This window comes from Anomalospiza imberbis, chromosome 3, assembly GCF_031753505.1.
Source record: "Anomalospiza imberbis isolate Cuckoo-Finch-1a 21T00152 chromosome 3, ASM3175350v1, whole genome shotgun sequence".
NCBI lineage: Eukaryota > Metazoa > Chordata > Aves > Passeriformes > Viduidae > Anomalospiza > Anomalospiza imberbis.
Window position 1 is genome coordinate 32542201 of NC_089683.1, and position 22059 is coordinate 32564259.

Below are 22059 nucleotides of genomic sequence, written 5' to 3' on the forward strand. Positions count from 1 at the left end.
CAAAGGACTGCAGATCTTCTCTAAGTCTTGTGTCACATTTCCTCTCTTCATGTAGATGCCTCTGATACCCTGAAGCATCTTTAGTGGCACTGTCACTTGAAAGTGTCCGCTTAGACAACCAAACAGTGATGAGAGCATGAGCTTAGGTATGTAACTCACTACCACAAACATGCATTTAGGTGTCTTAATCTGAAAACTAAACCCTGCATTTGCGATACCTTATATGTTTTAGAGTAGGAAATTGTAGGTTTAAATCCCTGCTCTTCAGACAATTTCTGCTCTTATCCAATGACTATTAGATATAATTTAAGTAAACATCACTGTCTTTGGTTTTGAAGTTACCTGGATGACTGAGATAGTCCCTGGGGGATTTGCAACCAGGTTACAAGAAACCTGCCTGCAGGTTTAAACTAAGTCTTCAAGTACTTACTAAGTAGGTTTGACCATGTCCAAGTTTTACCTGTCTGGCCTCCAGAGAGGAATACCAAATCCAGAGAAAGTGCTCTTTGCTGAGTGTAGACTATAGGATGCCTCAAAAGAACAAACTCAAGGTCCAATGTGCTGAGCATAACATCTCATAGACTTAAATAGGAAGCACTGAAAATAATTTGGTCTGACCTGTCATTGTTCTCTGGAGTGTTTTACATTATTTACCCTTGGAGTTTTAAAATGAACAGTTCAAGGATATTTCTTTTGTCTTGCACATCTTTTTCTGTAAATACATGTACTTTAGATGTTGGCAAAAATGTTATTGTTCTGCAAATGCAAATTGTTCAGCCTTATAAAAACAAATGCATATATATGCAACATATATGCACACACAGTTAAATTATATATTTATATGGTTGAATTAGCAATGCTTATTTATTACTAGCCTAATAACAAATAATGATTTTATAATTTGTTGTCCTGCCACATTTGTAGCTTTCTGGGTTACTGACTTTCATGCCTGTCTCTATCTGTTTTAAAAAGAATTTTGTGGTAGAGTGTCTCATTTTATGAAAAAATTATGAGACTAAGAAAATAAATTTTTATTCTATTGCTGCTCTGTTGACTGTTATATTCCCTGAAGAGTTTTGCATGCCTACTAAATGGCAGCAGTGGGTGGGATTTTGAAGTGGACTGTCTCATAATGTTATTGTAAACTTAGTTTGGAATCTTTTCATAATCTGTTTATAATTTATTGATTTTACAAGTTATTGCTTATATATGTTGGTAACAGTGAAAGTGAAGTTGTAGCTTATTTTAATCCTGTAATTTTTTTTTCATTCAGTTATCAGCATTACTGTCTGATACAGTTTGTAGTTTACTGTGGTGCAACATTAGTTGATGTTCACAGGATCATAGGAAAATTTGGGTTGAAGGAGACTTCAAGGTCTCTAGACCAACTTCCCGCTTCAATCAACATTAATTGTGGGATCAAATCAATGTTGGTTAAATCAATGTTGTCTGATGCTATTTCAGCATTCAGTCAGGTATTGAAAACTCTCTGCTAGGAGACGGAGCCTGGATCTGCTCTTTTGCTTGGCCATCTTCATGGTGAATTGTTGGGGAAGATGAAATAGGAAAACCTTATAAATATGATTGCCTGGCAAAAGATTTGGAAAATACAGACATTGAGATGAGAACTAGATTTGAAATAGCAAACCTTGACTACTGAATAACTAGAAAACAATAGTATAGCCAGGTTGAAAGCAATCCCCCTTTCTGATTAAACAATGCCCTTTACCTGCAGATAGGTCCAAAGGTCAAAAGGAATGCTCTGTCTCACCCCCAATGTATGGTTCATCCCACACCTGTAACCCTCCCCTGAAGTATCAGGTATCTGTGACCCCATTGGCCCAAGTCCTGTTCCAGCCCACCTTGAAGCCCTCTGATAAGGTGTGCCCGAGGGACCGGACGCTCTCTTGGACCTTCCTCTCTTGGACCTTCCTCTCTAGGACCTTCCCCTGGGACCCTCACCTGGAACCCTTGTTCCCTCTCTCTCTCTCTCTCTCCCTCTCCCCCTGGGCCTGCCACGAGTTGCGCCTGGCAACTCCAAGCAGGGCCTTTCCCCCTTTTAATAAACCACATTTTCTAAGACCTGACTTCAGAGATCTCTCATCCATGCAAACCGTCCTGGAGTCCCGTGCTCGCTACAGTGAATAAATGTTCCCTTGTGTACAGTCTGAACTGGTATACAGTTACTTCATTTATGATCAGTGTCTTAAGTCTTTTTGCCACCCAGAGCCTGGATCTGTCCACTTGATATCTTTCCCATAGGCACTGGAGGCTGCTGTTGGGTCCCAGCTGATCAGGCCCAGCCCCCTTAACCCCCCTGGCAGCACAGATGCTCGAGCCCCAGGCGTTTCAGTAGCCCTGTGCTGAATATGCTTCAGTTTATCCACATCTTTTTACTGGGGGCCCAAAATGGGCAGTAATATAACTGCAGATTAACAGGTGCTGATTAGAGGGACGTAATCCCTTCCCTTAAACTGTGCTCCTGCTCACACAGCCCAGGATACCCTTGGTGCTCATCACTGCCACGGGCACTGCAGGCTCACAGTCAGCTCACTGCCCACCAGGGCCCCAAGAGCTTTGCCTGCACAAATGCTGTCCAGCCAGGTGTTCCCAAACTGTATCACTGAAAAGGAGATTTCTTTCCCAGGCTGGACACTCTGCATTGGTCCTTCCTGAGGTGCAAGTCTCAGTGATCAGCTTGAGAGAGAAGTATTTAAAAATTACAGTCAGTTAAAATCAGAGGACTAAATTAACATTAGCATCTTATTGTATTTCAGTTTAATAATGAAAAGAAGGGTGAGTTTTAAAGTATTTTTAATTATTCATAATGCTAAGCACGAACACAGGAAAAGCAAAGGACGTTTGTTGTGTTTGTTTTCGTTCCCTGAGCAGCTGTCCATGTATGTATGTTTCCGTTTAGAACTCAAAGAAGTTTTATTGTTTTGCTTCAGTAACTATCTACTTCTAGCTTTCCTGGATTGTGCTTTTTTTGTCTGTCACATGCCAGTAAGGGTTTTTTTCTGTTCTGCAGTTCTTAATTGCCTTGATTTGCGACAATTTCTGCAACTCATCCAGATGGTCTGTTTCACTTAGGCCGTTATTAAATCAGCTCCCCCTTATGTAAATTGTTTCACCTTCTTTATCTTTTAGTTTTCCCTGTTTTGCATATAAGTAAATTTACTTAGTCTGCACCTGCTTCTTTAATTAAAAAAACAAAGTTAGTTTACAGCCTTGCTTTAATTAAGCCATTCTTTCAGTATGGTTTCTTCTAAACTTGCTGATTTCAAATTCATCTTGAATTTTTAAGGGCTATGCCACCCTTAAAATAGTTATACTGAAGAGAGGCTCATCCTTGAGAGCACTGTTTGCATATCACCTGCTTACCAGACTTGAGTTCATGTTTGAGACAGTCTTCCAAATTATACTTAAGGAAACATTCCCTGCAAACCAGTAACATCCCCCAGTGAACAGAAATATTTTCCAGACAAGATCTTTGTTTGGGGTTCTTTAAAAGAGAACAACCTTTTTTCTTTGCTTATTCTCATAAATGCCAGCGATTCATGTGACTTAGGCCAATTCTGGCACTTACAGAATTCAGCTGTTCAGTACATTCAGTTTAAAAAGCAGCACCCACGCATTCATTAAGAATTTCTCTGGTACATACAGGAGAAACTGTATGCTACAGATTTTAGCAATGATGCTAGTTACTCCTCTAGATGTCTCAGCAATTTCTTGCTTTCTTCTGTTAGCTGCTGTTTCTGGTTTTCTTCTACTAAAGCATAGGGTTTCTTTGTTGTTTTTTTTTTTTTTTTTTTTTTTTGCAGTTATAATTACTGGATATAGTTATATTCTTTGAAGACTTTCTTTCCAGGCTGTGGAGACTGAAATTCATTTCTGTCCTCCAGAGTAGCTGACCTCCCTGGACCCCAGCATGATGACACCTATGAATTTCATAAGTGTACTCTCTGATATATTCAGCTGAGCTTGTACAGTCAGAGGAATATTATGAAGTAAAATCTCTGGAGAAAACAACAGAAATTTAAACTCCTGTAAATGACTTCTGTGTTCTGAAAGAAGATAAAACATTGAAAGCAAAGGAACTATTACAAGGCAAATACAGAGCCCAATCTGTTTTCTTGCAACATAAATGTGCTCCATTGCTTTAGTGAAGCATTTACTCTATGTTTCTGCTGAATGCAAGAAAAAATTGTGTCAGCCTAATTTTTTATTATCTTTTTGACATAAAGAATTGACAAGAAGGAGAGCTGTAAACCACAGAAGGCTGTGAACACACTTCCGTACTACACCTTTTGTTTTCTGATGAAGATACCAGGTCATTTCTGACCTTTACAGCTCTTCATTCTGCCTTCCTCTGCAAAGTTGTTACTTTTGGCCATTGTGTATTCTGAGCTTTGTCTTTTGAACCAGAGATCAGGAAATACATCTTGAGCTGGAAAAAGAAAGAAAGGAAGATTAATCTTGTAGCTTACTATTTTTCTTAGAGACTGATTCCTTTGAACTCTTTTTTCTTTTGGAGGGAATAGGATGAGGGTGGAAAGAAGACAGCACAAGGGAGTTCTCAATACCTGTTTTCAGGACTTTTACAGGATTTCAAGATACCTCACTGGCACCTCACTGGTACTCCTCATTCATGTGGTAATGAGTCCTATCAAGATCAAGGTTCTTCAGGCCTTAAAAAAACTGAGCGTTTTTCAGCTGATCTTTCAATTTATTTTAGTAGCCATCCACAAAAACAATTCTAAGGGCTGAGATAATTCCACATTAACTCTATTCTGAGTCTGTCTTATCCTCGCAATACATGGAAATGAGACAGATGAGAAAAAGAAACAAAAAGATAAACTTTGATGAGACCTCCCAGAAAGTGCAAGTGCCAGTGAAATTTTCTAAAATCCTTCAGCGGCATGCCATCCTTCTAAGGTCCAAGCAGCATGAACAAATCATGCCTTTCAGGGTCCTTGCTGTTAGGCTGGAGGGAGCATGGTCAGTAAGAAAATAGTTTCCCCCAGCTGGTTTGGATCACCAGGGCAGGCACCTGGACACTTAGCAGGTAATTCACTATAGGTCTTCTTTATAAAACTAAGCATAGTCTGTTTCCTAAATAAAGAGCCAGTTGCAGGTTTTTCATGTGTGTTTTGTAAAAAAAAAAAAAAATAATAAAAATCAAGGAACCCCTCAGAACTAGGCAATGAGGCAATGTAAATTGCTAATGTCCCATTTGATATTATTTTTTTTCTGTTAGCTATCACTTCTTAAGGCAAACATGCTATTTCAAAGGAGACTTTGTTTTTCTCTTTTTGTTTTTATGTAAAATGCTCTTGTGAGTAGAGAGAATTTATAAGAAACTATGCAACACTTTAAATGTTAGGCCACCACCATTAGAATGTAATAGATTTTTGGTAGGTTTTTAGTGCAGCAATTTGTTCTACTTTTCCGAAAACAAATTGTACTCTTTGAGCTGTCAAAAGTCTACTCATATATTAGAAGCTAATAGAAGCACAAAGGAAGCCTGTTCCAAGTTGATACTACTACAAATTCCTTGTTGGACTAAGGTATGATTGCAAACACCAGCATGTGACATTATTGTATACTCCTGAGGAGCATACTCAACTACACTTTTTTCTTCCTAATGATTATATAAACCAAAACTGACATCCCAAACTGTAAGAAGTAAACAGACTAAAACTTTAGGATTCTGTTTGGCATTTCTAGTTTTTGCTCCAAAGTAGAAAGAAAATCTACTTAACAGTGTTTATGCTGTAGTATTAAAATCACTTAAGGCAGTAAGTGAAACAAATAATCTAAAGAAATATGCACCAGTCATGTATCTCACCGGAATTATTTTTGACACTTTCTGGTTTTTCCATTCATTAGTTTTTAGTAAAGTTGAAAAAGGTACTGGAGGCAGGTTGTACTCAAATCATTTCACTGCTAAGTTAATGATCCTGTTCCACACTAAGTTCCCTTATGGCTATTTTGAAATAAACTAAGGGGTTTCATTTTTAACAAGGGAAAATATTGATGGCTGAAAGGCTTTGTTGTGTTCTGTGTCTAGACTGCACACCAATACCACATCTACTCTTACTGTTAACACCTTCCCTCATGTCTTCAGCCTTGCTTAGGCAGCCCATACAGTGCGAGTTAGCGGTATCTGTTTGGCATTTAATAAGAAGGAAGAAATTCTGAAATTGTGTGATCACCTTTAAAATTAAACAATCCCAACGGTCTTTTTACCTATTTTATTTTTGCAAGATCTTCACTTCTGTTTTGGTGGCTGCAGCCACATAGACCTAATTAAGGGTTAGATTCTACATTCTTTACTCAGGGTAACTTAGAGTGGGTTTTTTGCTCCCGTTCCTGGTTTATTAATTTTAACTTCAGGGTGCACCCACGATGCAGGAAATCATAGAAAAGCAGAAACATGAATCCTAAGCTCCCATAGCACTCTTGTCCCAAAGTGCAGAAAAGACAAAAACCTTATAAATTATGCTGATGAAGAAGCCTGTGTAGTTTTTAGGGGGGCTTTATGTATTTCTTCTGGACAGGTTATTTTCATAAACATTTGAGGAAAAGGGCTTATCATAACCAAACTATCAAATCCACTTTAAAGCTCAGTGACTGAATTCACATCAGTAGCACTTTAAAGGAAGATGAGAAATTATAAGTGAAAAAATATCTTACTGATTTCCAGACTGATAAATATATCAGAACATTTTACATGTTGTCTTGGTAATGTGCTACGAAGTGTTGATAAACAGGAATACATCCATTTAATATTCCATGTCCCTAACAGATTTATATTCTTCAGTGGCTTTCGTTTAACTCTCTATGCTCTCCCCTATGATTCAGTCTTTCCAGGCAGCATTATTTGTGTTGATATCCTGAACTGATTTGATAATAACTCTCTGATAACATTATTCTGCTTGGAGGGTAGTAATTCTAGCTGAGACTGTACTTGGTCTGCTTTGTGTAATTGCAATCTTCCTTCAGTATGTTGCAGCTGCTTCTACAAAAACACCGTACATTGTGCTAGATACATTAGACACTTAAGTGCACTAACTCTACTGGACAGGTCTGTATATTAGGATTTAGACATGGAGGTTTGTTTGGTTTTTTTTTTTCAGTGGAAGAAGTGGCTAAACTCTTCTAACCAGTCTCTGATCACACTGGTATAGGTGTTTGGTTAGGACGGCTCAGTCTGGTACAAATGTACTCTTCATTTCAACTGAGATGGTTTTGATGTATGAAGAAGATCAGTTCAGTAGGCTGTCATGATCCCAGGCAACTGCAGTCCAGAAGTAATTTTTGGAAGTGGCCTTTTCAGTCAGTTCAGTTGCAGGCAGGAAAAAGTAAGTGTGTCTGCAACCTTACTGATTCCTGGGCTCTCCTTTCCTCCTTGCATGCTTAACAGTTTTCTCTTTCCCCCTTCCTCTTTTTAATTTTCTTCTTGTTATAGATCCTGTACTATTTGCATCACTCACCACACAGATTTATCAAAGAATTATCTTAAGCCAACATGACCTGTGAGAACGACCTGACATTCTCACAAAATGCATTTGCAGTCTCCTGGTTCAAAAGGTGGCCCCAGAAGGCAGCAGTGAGGATATTCGTTTGTTCTTCTTATGCGGTATCCAGGTGGGTCACCCATCCAAGTGTGGAAAATCAGTGATCCCTGTTCAGTCTGACATTTCAGCAATAGGTGATTTAACCTCTCTGTCCTGACACTCTCTAATTCACCAGTACAGACAAAGTCCTCAGGTTTCAAAGGTCATGCAGAAACTGAAATATGTTTTTTGCACAGATGTTGCCAGAAATTTGTGTAGATGTGTTATGCTTTGCCTAATATTTACTTATGTGTGCTTACCAATTCCCCAGCAGAGTTTGTGCCCTTTGTTTTAAATATCACCTTACCCTGAAGGAAATGTCACCAGAGGTTCTCAGATCTGCAGAGGGTGTCAGGAAAAGTCCTAGAGGAAGCAGGAGAGTAGAGCATTAGATGGGTAACAAGCCATGGGGCCTGCACTTCCAGGAAGGAGAACAAAGGGAAGTCAGAGTAAAATTATTCCTGAAAAGTAGAGCTAGTCCCTGTAATTCTGAAGCAGGTAGCATGTGACAGCTAGATCATAAATCAGCAGCTGGAGACAAGATACCGTCATGGGCTGAAATTGCTAGTATATATGAGATTATTTTCTTCCTGGGGACATTATTTTTTTCTGTTAACTGAAATTTTCTGTGTTTTATTTATTCCTCTGATTGATTTCTGCCACATTTGTGATTTGCAAGGTCTCTCCTTATGCCCTCTCTGTGTTTGAGAGTGTCACTAATAAAATCTCTGCTCCTTCTTGCAGATCACTTCTGACAGTATCAAACACTGTCAGTCCTATCACCGTCCTCCACAATACGCTCCAGGATAGCTCTCTGCAGAGAGAAATGCTAATGCTGCTTCTGTCGTTTTTTTTTTGCTCAAGTAGTAGCATGTCTGAACCATGTGCAAGCTTCCAAGGGGAAATTTAAATGACAGTCCACATAAGGTCCCCAAGGTAGAGGACAACAAGCCAAGCTTAAGAAGAGGGGATTATCAATGCTAAGAGTCCTGTTATATATTCAGATTCCATCTCCAGCAGCTGTTTAAATCTTTGATAACACCACTGATCTTACCCATTTATCAACTCCAGTGTTTATCATCCTGAAGGAAATAGTAAATGTAAGGGGGGGCAGCTGACAGTAAAGAAATTAAGACTCAGGGGAGGGTAAATCACTCAGAAAATAAGAGTATCTTGGTTTGACCTTCAGAAAAATAGCTTTAGTGGGAATAGAGCCTCAAAGTGTATGATGGAAAAAAGAAACTTTTATTAAAATCTGTAACAATTCAAAAAGTTACAATAGGAGATACCTGTTTTTCAATAAAAGCTTTCTCCTGAAATAGCTGCAGCTGAATTATTACAAAAAAGAGAAGCTGAAAGTGAAGATGGATTCAGTAGTGTGCAAGAAATTAAGAAAGTAAATAAACAATAAAAAAATAAAATGTATATTAGTGTAACTAATATTGACTTCTTCAGCTTTAATTCGTTCATTAGGGTTTTGATAAAATTGTGATTCTGATTGTTGTGAATTTATGTTAGTGCAGATTTCTCTTCACAGCACTGTCAAGATTAACCTTTACAGTGCTGATATCAGGAAATCAGGAGGGGCAAATTATCATTTACAGATGTGGAGATTAAGGTAGATACATTAGAGTTAGTAGTGTATTTCTTGTAATGAAACTAATGTATTCTGGACTTCATTAGAATTATCTAGACTTTATTAGAAGCATTCTGTTTCTATTTTTATCTGGTTTTATAGATTTTTTTTCAAAACCAATTAGCTTCATAAAATTAGGAGATGGAACTAAGCAGATTTTGAAAATTTCAAGTTCTAAAAATTGAGGTCAGCTATACCCAGTAACAACTTTCATATATTGAAGTCTTCAGATTGCCCAAAATTTTAAAGATAATCCTCCTCTAGCACAGAAACTCTGTAAATTACAAAGACAAAAATTGTGAACACATTAACTTGACTTGTGAATGATATGAAAGAAGAAAAGATGAGCATAAAATGAATCTGGAATGAATTGAAAGTGCTGATATAAAAATTTGCTTTAGAGTTGTAAACTTGAGTACTGTTTTTAGTTCTGGGCCCCTCAGTTTGGGAAGGGCATTGAAACGCTTGAGCACGTCCAGAGGAGAGCAACGAGGCTGGTGAGGGGCTTGGAACACAAGCCCTGTGAGGAACGACTGAGGGAGCTGGGGTTGTTTAGCCTGGAGAAAAGGAGACTCAGGGGTGACCTTATCGCTCTCTACAACTCCCTGAAAGGTGGCTGTACTCAGGTGGGGTTTGGTCTCTTTCACCAGGCAGCAACTGACAGAACAAGAGGACACAGTCTTAAGCTGCACCAAGGGAAATATTGGCTGGATATTAGGAAAAAGTTTTTTACAGAAAGGGTGATAAAGTACTGGAATGGTCTGCCTGGGGAGGTGGTGGAGTCACCATCCCTGGATGTGTTTAAAAAAAGACTGGATGTGGCACTGGGTGCCATGGTTTAGTTGAGGTGTTAGAGCATGGGTTGGACTCAAAAATCTTGAAGGTCTCTTCCAACCCAGTGATTCTCTGATTTTGTAAATTATGAAATTTTGACAGTATTTACTTTACATGAAATGCAATTTCTGCAATTCCCCAGTTTCTTTTTTTTCTTTTTTTTTTTTTTTTTTTTTTTTTTTTTTGTATTGGAAACTTAGTTTTGAAATTCACTTTTTAATTATAGACTGGGTTTATTTCTGTTTTGAAATGTATATGCATATATACTTATGCTTTATATATACACCTTACTTGTATATTTAATTTTGTTTTAGACTTATTTCATGTGCTGTAATTTTGTAATAAATTATGCAAACATATTAATGGCTATTGACATGCCATAGCAACTGAAACTTCTATGATTTGAATTGTTGCTTCATCTTTGGTTTAAACCTTACAAGCAGCTGTTTCTCAGTTCTTCTTAAAATATGTTTATCATTTTGTCTTTGGTGCCTCCAGTTTGAAACTCGAGATGTTTCTGCAGTCTGTCTCCTAAGACAGGCCTGGGGCACAGAAGAAAAGTCTGTAAGTATGATTTTTTTTTTCAGTAGCTCTCACATAAAGTTTATGCTCACAAAGTTTGCACAGCTTACTTGGATTTCTAGATTTCCTGTTACCTGTTACCTTTCAGGATTGTTTTGTTTTAGCATTAGTATATAGTTTCAGCTTAAACTCTGCAGGTGTGTTTCACATCACATTCGATTTTTGTCTCATTCAGAGAATAATTATATCTAACCTAAGTATACAGCAAGATTGTTCTAGTACTTTGTGTTTGAAAAGGTTTTAGACTGCAAGTGGATTTCATTCAGCATATCAGATTGCATTAAGTTCAGCTCAAAGTTGTTTAGACATGTCAACAATTAATTCTATAGAAACAAACATTTTTCATTAATGAGCTGGAACCCACTAGTATACACCTCTTTGAAAACATAAGCTGCAATTATAGCAGTATGTAGTCCTCTGATGGAACAGTTAGAAAGTTTGTCTCTTTCTAAAAGCTTTCCTGATGCCTCATTGATTTCTATTTCCTACTCATTAAATTATGGCCTAATTAGTGTAGAGCTTTGTTGTAGAGAAACAGTTTTCACTTTTTAAAATATTGATCTTTTCATAGTTCTTTCATCAGTATTTTCTGTCTAAAAATGATGCAGCTCTGTATCAAAGTTGCCACTTCATTTACTGTTATAAAATGCTGAGGTAATAAGAACTGTGGAAATTGCTGTAATTATGCAAGTATTTGTGTTTTCTTATTGTCTCACAGCTGCCTAAGTGTTATTTGAAGATAGGGCTCATCAGCAAACAAAAACTTGATTTACTGATTTTTTTTTCTTTCACATTAAATTCCTTCCAGTACAGTAGAAAAGACAAACTTTCAACCAAGAGAAATCCCTCACCTGGACCCAATTTCAAGATTTTTCTTCTCTGCAGTCCGGTTGAATAAAGATCTTGAATCTGTTTCTATCATTTTTTCTGCCTTAGCTTACAAATTTTCCATCTCTGTCTCTTACTTGTCTCTTACAACGTGGATATTCTTGGTGTGATTAAAATCTCATTTACCTGGTATTTTTAAATCTGATTAAAAATTCTACTTAAATTTAAGAAAACTTACTCAGCAAAAGTTATTTTTTAATTAGAATTGTCTTGAAAAATAGGTTTGTCTGGTGGGCATTTTTCTACAAAAAAAAGGTTTCTTGAGAGTTTCCAGTCAGCTCTATTTAGCTGCTGAAAAGCGGAACGCTTTGCTTTTATAAATCATCCACAGCACTTAAAGATAATTTGTGGAGCAATTAAAGTAGCTACTAAGGTTTTATGGTGCGCAATTATGTTTCTTCCATCAGAACATCATTAGGAGAATACTTGTTTGCCCTTGCAAGTGAGCTTGTTAAATGTAAAGAAAAATGCAACTGGCAAGCAATAAAGGACAGATTAAGGGACAAATAAGATGTCCAAAGAGTTCTTTATGAGTAGGGCTTTTTTTGTTTACTCAGCTCTTGTTTTTCTAGCCTTCCTTGGAACAAAAATAAGAGCTCAGAAAACCCATTTCATTCATATAGTTGGCTGACAGTTTAAATGCAACTTCATGCATGAGTGGTAAATATACTGGGTCATAGTTAAGTAAAAAAGCAGTATGTGCTAAACTTGCGAACATCTCAAAATAGCTTTGGATACACCTGTTTTTTTTCAGAGTTTTAGTGACTCTCCAAAAGGTAAGCTTGTGATTTTTAGGACTTTAGGAAAATTTGGGTTGGAAAGGATCTCAAAATGTCTAGTCCTGCCTCCCGCTCAAAGCAGCATCAACTAGAAGGATAAACCAGGTTGGTCAGTGATTTATCCAGTTTAGTTTTGAAAAATTCCAAGGATGCTCAGTTGGAAGCATGACCACTCTGGTCAGCACATTCTGCTATTTGCTTGGCCTCATGGTAAGAATGTTTCTCCTTACTCAGTCTTAATGCCTTTTATTTCTATTATTCTTATTTATTACTATTATTTATTTTATTCTTGTTATCCCTCTTCTTTTCAAGAATCACTGTGAAAAGCCTGGCTTTGGCCTCTTGTTAATCTCTGTAGGCAAAGAATTGGTGGTGGGGTTGTTTGTTTTTTACACTTCATGATTAGACATCTACCATGATGTCTACCGTGATGTTTGTGGGAACACTGGAAAAGAAGAATTCTTTAGCCTAATAAAGAGTAAATTTAGGGGAGCAATTAATAGAGGCTTTAAAGTACATAAAAGTGTATTTAACTATTACATCTGATTCTGAATTTCTGGTTCATATGTACATTGAAACTTATAAAGTGGCTTGCAAGAATCAGCATGGCAGAACAGAGTTGTCAGATGTAGCATACACTAGCTGAACTCCAGCTTAAAAAGGATTGGTTTAAACTACAGACAGGACTAAGTCATGCATTACTCTCTGTCAGGAACTTGATCTTTCAGCTGAAATAAAAAAAAAAAAAAAGGAAAAAAGCAGAAAGTAGTTTGAGGTATTTGTTCTGTTTAATCCAATGTTTTTAAAAGAGAGAAAAATTGAAGGAGAATAAGGTCTGTTCAGAGAAAATATCCAAACTTCTTATTTATGTTTGGCATCTTCATGTTTTAGTGAGAAAGTGAAGGCTGGAAGAGAAGACCTCTCTGTCTACTGAACAGGCTATTCAAGAATGGTAGCATTTGTGTAATTTTTTTTTCTTGCTGCATTCCTGAGAGAAACAGAAGTAATTCATCTCTGTAGCAGTACACTCAATTCCCAGATGTCCATGTTGAAAGTGTACTTAATTTCTCATTTCAGACTTCAACTGAGTAGTCTAATATTTTGGCTGACACTGTTTTCCTATAGGAGTGAAAAACACCACTTCTTCTTTTAACCTTTGCAGCTACAAGAGAAGTAAAATATGAAAAACCCCAGGTCAGCAGACAATAACTTGGGTAATAGATTTCTACACAACTTCACTCAGAAATTCAATTTCTTCTTCTTAATTGTATCACCATCTCTTGCTAGACTTCACTGCAAGTTAACATTGAATTTAAAGAAAAATAGAAATGTACGTTTCTGCCTTAAATAATTCTGAATTTAAATTAAATTTAATACAACAGTATGCCAATGCTGGAGGACCAGTTATAACAGCAGATGACATAATAAAAAGTGGGGGTTTTTTTCAGATTTTTAGAATTAAAAATTGTTTGAAAAATGTCCAGAGGGAAGATATGATGTAGTATGTACATGTTCAGAATCAAAAAAACTTCAGTTTCGCAGTATTAAAATTACTTAAAGTGACATTCTCAATTCTGCAGGGTGAACCTTCTACTCTCATTAAATTTCTGGATAATGCATATGCCAAATCATGCCTGACTGAAGGATTGTTGACTTCTGTGATATTTTAGTTTATTTTTCAAATATTCCTTTCTCTAATGCTCTGTGTAAGACTGCCATTCAAAAACTGTGTGGTGATTCTCATTTCCTTTGGTCAGCAGTGGCTCAAGACAGATGTAACATTTCCTATGTAGCACTTCTGTTCTTGTCAATGTAGTTTCTGTTTCATCACTTACTGGTTTGCCTTGGCCATAAAAGTTTCACTGATCATCTTTTTTTGTTGTGTTGTGTTGTCATCAACCACCAGCCTCCATGTACAATGGCTGAACATATCCACTGTGTTATGCATGTTTTGCCAAAGAACATTTTCTCAGGAAAATGTGACTAAACTCAAAAAAACGCTGCACAAGCAGCTTTTGGAGTTTTCCTCTGACTGAAAATGGCTAGAGACCATGAGTCCTCAGCTCCTTGTCTGGAATGTGTCGTACTTTTGAGCAACAGCCAAGTTCCAAGTCCTGTGAGCCCCTGAGAGGCCATTTGCTTAATGACTTTGCAACAGGACCCCTTCAGTTTTTCTGAGTAACACTCTAGCCAGAGCTATTTCAGCATAGTCCCATGAATTCACAAATCCCATGGCCTGGGGATGTATTATCTATATTGTTATTTTGCTGTCTGGCAGCCTTCCCATTTCTGGGGACTCTTTCAAGACATAGGGGACTCTGAGAGCCCATTTTTCTATCCCTTGGCAAGGTTAACATTGCATCTGATTTTTAAGTGTCTTTTTATTTTTGGTATTATCATCAGGAAGGGAGAAAAGGTTTGAGTTCTGTTGTTCATCCTCTCTCTCTGCAAATACATCGGTTCCCTGCAATTTCTGAGATTTATCTAATTCAGAGGGCTAATCTACCTGTATTCTATTGAGAACTTCTTATCCCAAAAGTGGCTCATTCTTCAGCACCTCCTTTGTCAAAAGCACATTGCTTTTCACCACAGAAGTCAGTCTCCAAGATTGTTTCTGCTGGTAATTTGGAACACTAAATGTAGGATTATCTCCAACTAGAGGTTCTTAAACTAGATAAATGAGTTATGTCAAGGTCCGATATAAGACTAGCAGGATGAGGGCTATCCTCAGCACTCCCTGGAATTCAATAAAAGCTCTGTTTCCATTAAGAGATAGCCATGGGTATTTATGATGCAGGACGTGTATTACTGACACATACCAAGATGCTGCTTCCACCCAAGTGCAGTTTATCAGGCATTATAATCCCTCAGGACCTTGGGTGACCTACTTTGTAGCTGTACTTTGTGCTTTCTTTTGGTTCAACTCTGAGCCTGACATGTCAGGGAAGAGTTGCCTACAAGCAATGACTCCAAGGTACAGCAAAAAGGTTATTTGGCACATTCATGATCATATGCCCTTCTGTTCTTTTCCTTACAGACTTTTAAAAAACTGAATTGTGCTTGAGTGAGTATTAGAGCATGCACAGTGAAGACACAGTCGTGTGTGTCTCTGTGGACTGCTCCACTGGTAATATATTTCTCAAGTTTGATTTAAGGGAGCAACAATTTTGATAGACAATAAGAAGGCAGTCTGAGTGAGGTTATAGTTTGCAGTGTAAATTCCTAAGCAATAATTGCAGTAAATTTCTTATCCACGTCTGTGGCATTGCGTTCTTTCCCTCGGTCCTGCGCAGCCACGGAGAGCCCGGCTAAGGGTGCTGTTTCTCGGCGGGACCCAGGGCACCGCGTGGTCTGGGTGCTGTGGCGTTCTGCGCACCGGGATGTGCTGGCCGCATTCTGCTGCCTCACACAAGGGGCAAGGCAAAGAGGCAAAGAGAATTGTCCACTCTGTCCGCGTGGTTGGCTGGAGAACTTTACTGTAACCTGGGATGCAACACACATCTATAAAGGTGTCTGATGCTTTTTTACAGTGTATCTCTGGGTTCTGTTCCATTAATCATGTCTGGGTTTTGGCCCACACTCTTTCCCGGTAGAATTTAGACTGGTAGAAAGTTGGCCAATCTTCATCTCAGCCTCTAGATCCTCTCTTGCCTTAGTCTTTAGGCTAGTGCCTTCTTTTCTCACTGTCTTGGCCTAGACTCCTGCTTGATCATGCATCTCCTATGTTCTTTGCCTCTTCTGGCTCCACTCTCATCTTGGCCTCAAGGTCTTCCTCCTATTTGTACCTAACAACTCCCATGAAGAACATCACAGGATCCCATGAACCTGTACCTAACAACTCCCATGAACAACAAGAAGCAGGATCTCAGATCTTAAACATCTACTTGTCCTGTTCTTTTATTGGTTTGAGGTTTTTTTACAATTTTATATTGTCTGCTATCTAAATTCATGTAGTTAAGATGAAAGAATCTTGAAAGTTGTTAATTTTTCTGTAGTTACTTCTATTTTTTAAGACTTCTGGTAATTTCTGTGAAGGAAACAGGAGGAAAAACTCATTTTAGCAGCAGTGAGATTTTAGCATTTGAATGAAGAGAAAGTACTTAAGTCTCATTATTTCTCTGCAATTAGCTGACCGTTTAGGTGAACTCCCTGAGTAAAAGAGCTACATTAAGAATGAACATTCAAGTTTTTCTACTATTAAGTCAAGGCCATAGTAGCAGACAAGGCATTAGTTATTGGGCAGAAAGGAGACAGATGGACAGGTCTTTGGCTTTTATGTTTTCTGAAGCAAGGTATGTAATTCATCTTCCAGAAGTATCTCTATGCATGAATTGCTGGGGTTTTTAAAAAGACATTTTTTCCTTATGTCAGCTTCATGATTTATTCTTTGTTTTAATTCAGTGACTTGATAATTTCAAAATTCAGGAGTAAATTATTATTGATTCATTGGTTGATTCACTCAGTCTTTGATTTGATATATTCATTGTTTATTTTTAATTAGTGGAACTATTTACAGTCATTTAGGCCCAGTCATTGTTATTGTTATTCACTTCTTCCTTTAATCATAATCCCTACACAGAGAAGAGATTTGGTCTTTCAAATTACATCATTAACTCCAAGTTTGTCAATAATTGGCAAATAACTTCAGTTACTTAAGCCATTTTTTCTAAATTAATACTGTGTCCCTCACAAATGAAATATAAATCAGCAATTAAAAGCAAATAAGGAGTATGTTTTGAAGGAAAGCTATACCATAGGTGAATACCAAGCTGAGAGACCATGTCTTTGTGTCAGTCAGAGTCTCTTCGTGCCTGCTGAGTGGTGTGAGGTGTCTTGAGGAAGATGTGGAAGTAAGATACTCCACATTTGGGCCAAATAAAGTCATCATGAATTAATGTCTGGGCCTCCTCTGTGGTTTCTAGCTGGTTTAGTTGCATTTTAGCACAGTATTCCAAGTGTAAGGCTGCCTCTGTTCTTCTAATTTTGGTACGTTCCTCTGTTGTGACAATGCTTCCCAACATTGTGTCTGTTGTTGATTTATTTCACCTTTCATTATCTGTGAAAAATACTTCTATTCTTAAATAATCGTAGAATAGTTTGGGTTGGAAGGGACTTTTAACAAATCCTTTAACATCTAGTCTAACCCTCAAGTAACTTTTGTCCAGAAAGCAACCTTCAGAGGAAATCTTCACCTGTCCTTTTAGTCCAACTGCAATTATTTTCTTCTACCCAGCTGTTGATGGCTTATTTGAATTGCACACAACTGTGCTTGTTTTACTACATGTGTTTCAAAAAATATGACATTGTTCCTAATTCCCATTTTTCAACGTTCATAATTAGGGAAGAGCAATGGTCAATAGCTGTGGCTTTACTTTAAAGAAATACCATGGGAACCCAACTTCATATATACATTAACTACTTTTTTACTGTTATTATGCAAGGATATTTACTTATTTATGATTTCTGAGAAATGCTGAATTGCTTTTTTTTTTCTTTCCCCCTGAGAAAATAAATAAACCTGGAGATCTGGCCTGCCTCAAAACTGAGCACTGAAACAATACTGTGATATTCTCTAGGCATATTATTCCTGCCTTTATATGACAAGTTTATTGGAAACATTCAGGTAAAATGTCTTGACTTATGGCCTTTCCATGGTAGATTTACTGAATGCATAAAAATTCAGTGAAATTGAATAGGATTTTCATTCAATTATGCATGCAAAAGCATTTTGGTAGTTTATTTTAATGTGTTCTTTTATTCTTTACTATTGTATCAATTGTACAGCCTTTTCCACCTCTGATGTCTTCTTCTTAATATTTCAATCACATTTCTATGTGTTTGAAAAAACAGGAATTTTAAGCACTGGGATTTTTTGCGTTACATTTGGTGGATTGTAAACCTGTTATAGGAGGGTATGCACCTAAAATTAACAATACATTTCATGTTCTGTGTGAAATAAGAAATGAGAAGTTCATCTTGTCTCCTCTTAACGTCATCTGGTGATGAGGTATTTTAAGCAAAGCTCTAATTATTAATGTTAAGAAGGGCCAAACCTGTCCTTCTCATTACCAGTCAGCACTATGTGCCTACAGAGAAAATGAGACACTGCAACTCTGCAAGGGCCTCAGAAAATTAAAAAAAAAAAAAAAAAAAAAAAAAAACAACAATTTATACTAAACACCATAAATGTCCATATGATTGGGGAATAAGATCTCCAATAGGCTGAAATCAAAAATCTTGCCTTGAGAAAGGAAGGGATGTTATGGTGCAGGGTGTTCTGTAAGGATAGGTGTGGTTATTAACTTGGAGGGAATAAGGAAATGTTTTCTGGAGACATTATAGGGCATTAAGTTTCTCTATTAGTGTGATGGTTGAGGGATTTGGAATAAATTTGACATAAACATACACAAGTGTTTCAAAAGCTTGTAATTGATTATATGGTTTAAACTCTATTTAAATAGCATAAATTTACTCCTACTAGGCTGGGTTTGAAATAACTTTACATGGTTAAGTTCACGTAACAAAGATAACTGTAATGTTTCTTTTTCCGGTCCCAAAACTAACAACTGAATTTAAAAAAACTGGATCTAAATTTAAGTTTTAATGATTTTTGGTTTAGAAGTGGTAATCAAGCCATGTGTTCATTTATAAATTCTAATTCCTCTGGGCATTTCTGGGAAACACTAGTTAAGATTTTCTTTTTTCTTGATAATATTGAAATAGGTTCTTGATAAAATTGAAATAGGTTACTTCTGTCTGAAGTAAGAAAAAGTTACTTTCTCTCAGAAACTTTCTTTCCTTCCAGTCTTAGAAAAATGCACCTGCCAATATCAACTTATTTCTTAATCTTTTATGTGGCAAACCTAGGGCAAATAGTAATCTTCAAAAGGTTTGGATAATTTTTGGTTCTAAGCATTTCCAGCATGTTCCACCTGGGATGTGTTGTGATTATTGGAGCAAAACTCATTTGTGTTGGAACACTGACATATTTTATTTAGCAGACTTTGATAGGAGCAATCTTAATGGCAGAAATCACAAAAGCTTAACCAATTTCCCCTTCTTTCTGCAGTAAAAAGGTTTTTTAGTAGAACAAATAGGCTTTTCTAAGTGTTCTATACAATGTTACGCATGAAGTGCTTTAGAATGGTTGCCAAACTGGTGTTAGTATTTTACACAGAAGACATTCTATTTCTGAAAGGCATTGAATTAAGAGACAAAAAGAACAAAACCCTTAAATTATGCTTCATGTAAATGTGCACATTAGGAAACATTGCAAAACAAAGCTATTGTTATTTGTGTCCCTTGCAAGAGCCACATGGATTTTGTGACTGATGTCAGAAACTGCAGTGACGCAGGAGTTGAGAATTGGATAGACTGGTATCTGATGAGTAGCTTAATAAGCTCTATTACTTCAGAAATTAATTCACAATTAATGATACAGCTACAGCCACTCTTCTAGGGAATGATATCTAGTATGCTTGTCACCTGGAAAACTGTCTTGTTACTGAGTCAATAGGTTGAATACCATAGGAAGAGGGGGAAAAACTCCAAACACACTCAATTCCCAAACCTTTCTATATAATGCAGAATCTCAACATATATCTCTGCCTTTTTTACATTCCAACAGCAAATATATAATTTTTTTAAACCACCATATTCTTAATTATTTCCACTAGATTAATTATGGGATTTTCAATAGGGAAACTTATTGATTCATATAACTTCATTTACCCTTTCTTCCTCATCACGGGAAATTGTATATATTTGCCTTTTTGACGTAAGATGAAATATGATCAGGCTTACAAAGGAAAGCAAATAAACATTATGTCTTTTTTTCAAAATTTTTAGTAGAGCTGTTTCAGAATTCATAATTACTGTAGCCCTACTTCATTAGTCTTAGTTTTCTAGTGACTGCATTTGCAAATTTCAAATGCTATAATTTGAAACAATTTCAAATGCTATCATTTAACTAAGTCTGTGTTTTGCCTGTGACTTAGCGGCACATACCAATAGATATTTCCTTTTCTGTTATCATTAATGCCTCTGTGGAAGCTGTGTTTTAAAAATAGAGAAGAGATGATTTTTGGAGACAGTGGAGATGATAATGCTGCAGCAAATTTGTTGGTAAATTAAAATGGAGGTGTCTTTGGTCTATAATGAACTTGTGGAGGCAGCAGCATCTGCATCTAACTGCAAACTTCTCTTCCAGACCTTTTCAAGCCCCAGAAGCCACAGCAAATAATGGAATAATTTAGACTGGAAAAGACCTTTAAGATCAAGACCAACCATGAGCCTGACACTGCCAAGTCCACCACTAAACCATTCCCTGAGCACCATGGTCTACACGTCGTCTAAATACCCTCAGGGATGGTGCTCCACCACTTCCCTGGGCAGCCTATTGCAGTGCTTGGCATCACAGCTAGTTACCGTCTTCTGAGCCAAGAAAAAGATGTAAAGAATCACCTGTTGATGGACGGTAAAGAAAAAGAAGTCACAGGCAGTCATGTACTGATTTGCCATGCACCCTTCTGCTGCTTTTGCTGCTGGCTCCTTGCCCCTGGCAGAGGAGGGAAGTGGGGAGCCCAGCCCACCAGCCCTCCCTTGAACCCCTGCTGCTGCTCTGCCAGGGCTTTGCAATGGATCTGAACAGACTTCTGTAAAGTATCTCCAGAGCCCACTAGTGAGTCACAGGAGGGAGCTCAATTGTACATAGCTCAATTGTACAAAATCAAAGGAACAACCAAAAAAATAACTTTAATCTCCCACAGGATAAACAAATGTGCTTTTAAAAACGTTACTAAAATCTATTTGTCGTCTTAAAATACAGAGTAAAACTGCAATACGTTCACCAACAGGATTGTTTTACAACTCAGTTTCCTTGGATAGTATTTTTTCTTGGTTTTATTCTAATTGTGTCTGCACAGATGCCAGTCTATGTATGTGAGGCTTATTTTGTTTTATAAATCATAAAAGGCCATTGTTTTATTACAGAAATACTGTCCTATGTGGCAATGGAAACTGAGATTCAATATGAAGCATGCATGCAAATTACAGTGAATTGTGCATGTAACAAGAGCTCACCTAGTTATGTTTGAGAATTACTGCCAAATTCTGTAGGTAAAAAAATCACTGTGCTTTAGAAGACCCACTTTATGTTTATTGCATGTTCCAAACTCTCACTAAAACTCTCACTAAAGGGGCAAATTGGTTAAGAAATTACATCAGACCCCAGGGACTTGCGCATTGGCTCTCTGGTGAGTTTTAAAATAATATTGGGTATACCACATAGTGTATCGTGGAAGTCTAGTAAGGTAAAGAGAGCTTGCATTTCTGTAAAATTGATGAGCTGCTACAGAGAAATAGATTTTCCTGTGCTGAAAAAGCTAGTGCTTTTTTTTTTTTTTTCATTTCATTTTGTTTGGTTTGTTGGGGTTTTTTTGTTTGCTTGCTTTTGTCTGCAGAAGTATGTAGAATTCATACAGGTTTTCTATGTGAATGTCACTTGTTCCAGCATAATTATTTATGGATATCATTCCAGTAGCCATAGTGAGAGGATTTACTGTCCCATGCTATGATTTTTCTCTCTGGATAATGAGGAAGAGAAAATCAGACAAAATTATCTGAGCAATGAGAAGAAAGTATGTGTTGTGTTAGTGACATATTGCCCTTGTGTTGTGTGTGTAGAGCAACATACATTGTGTGTTTAAATGTGTGCTGT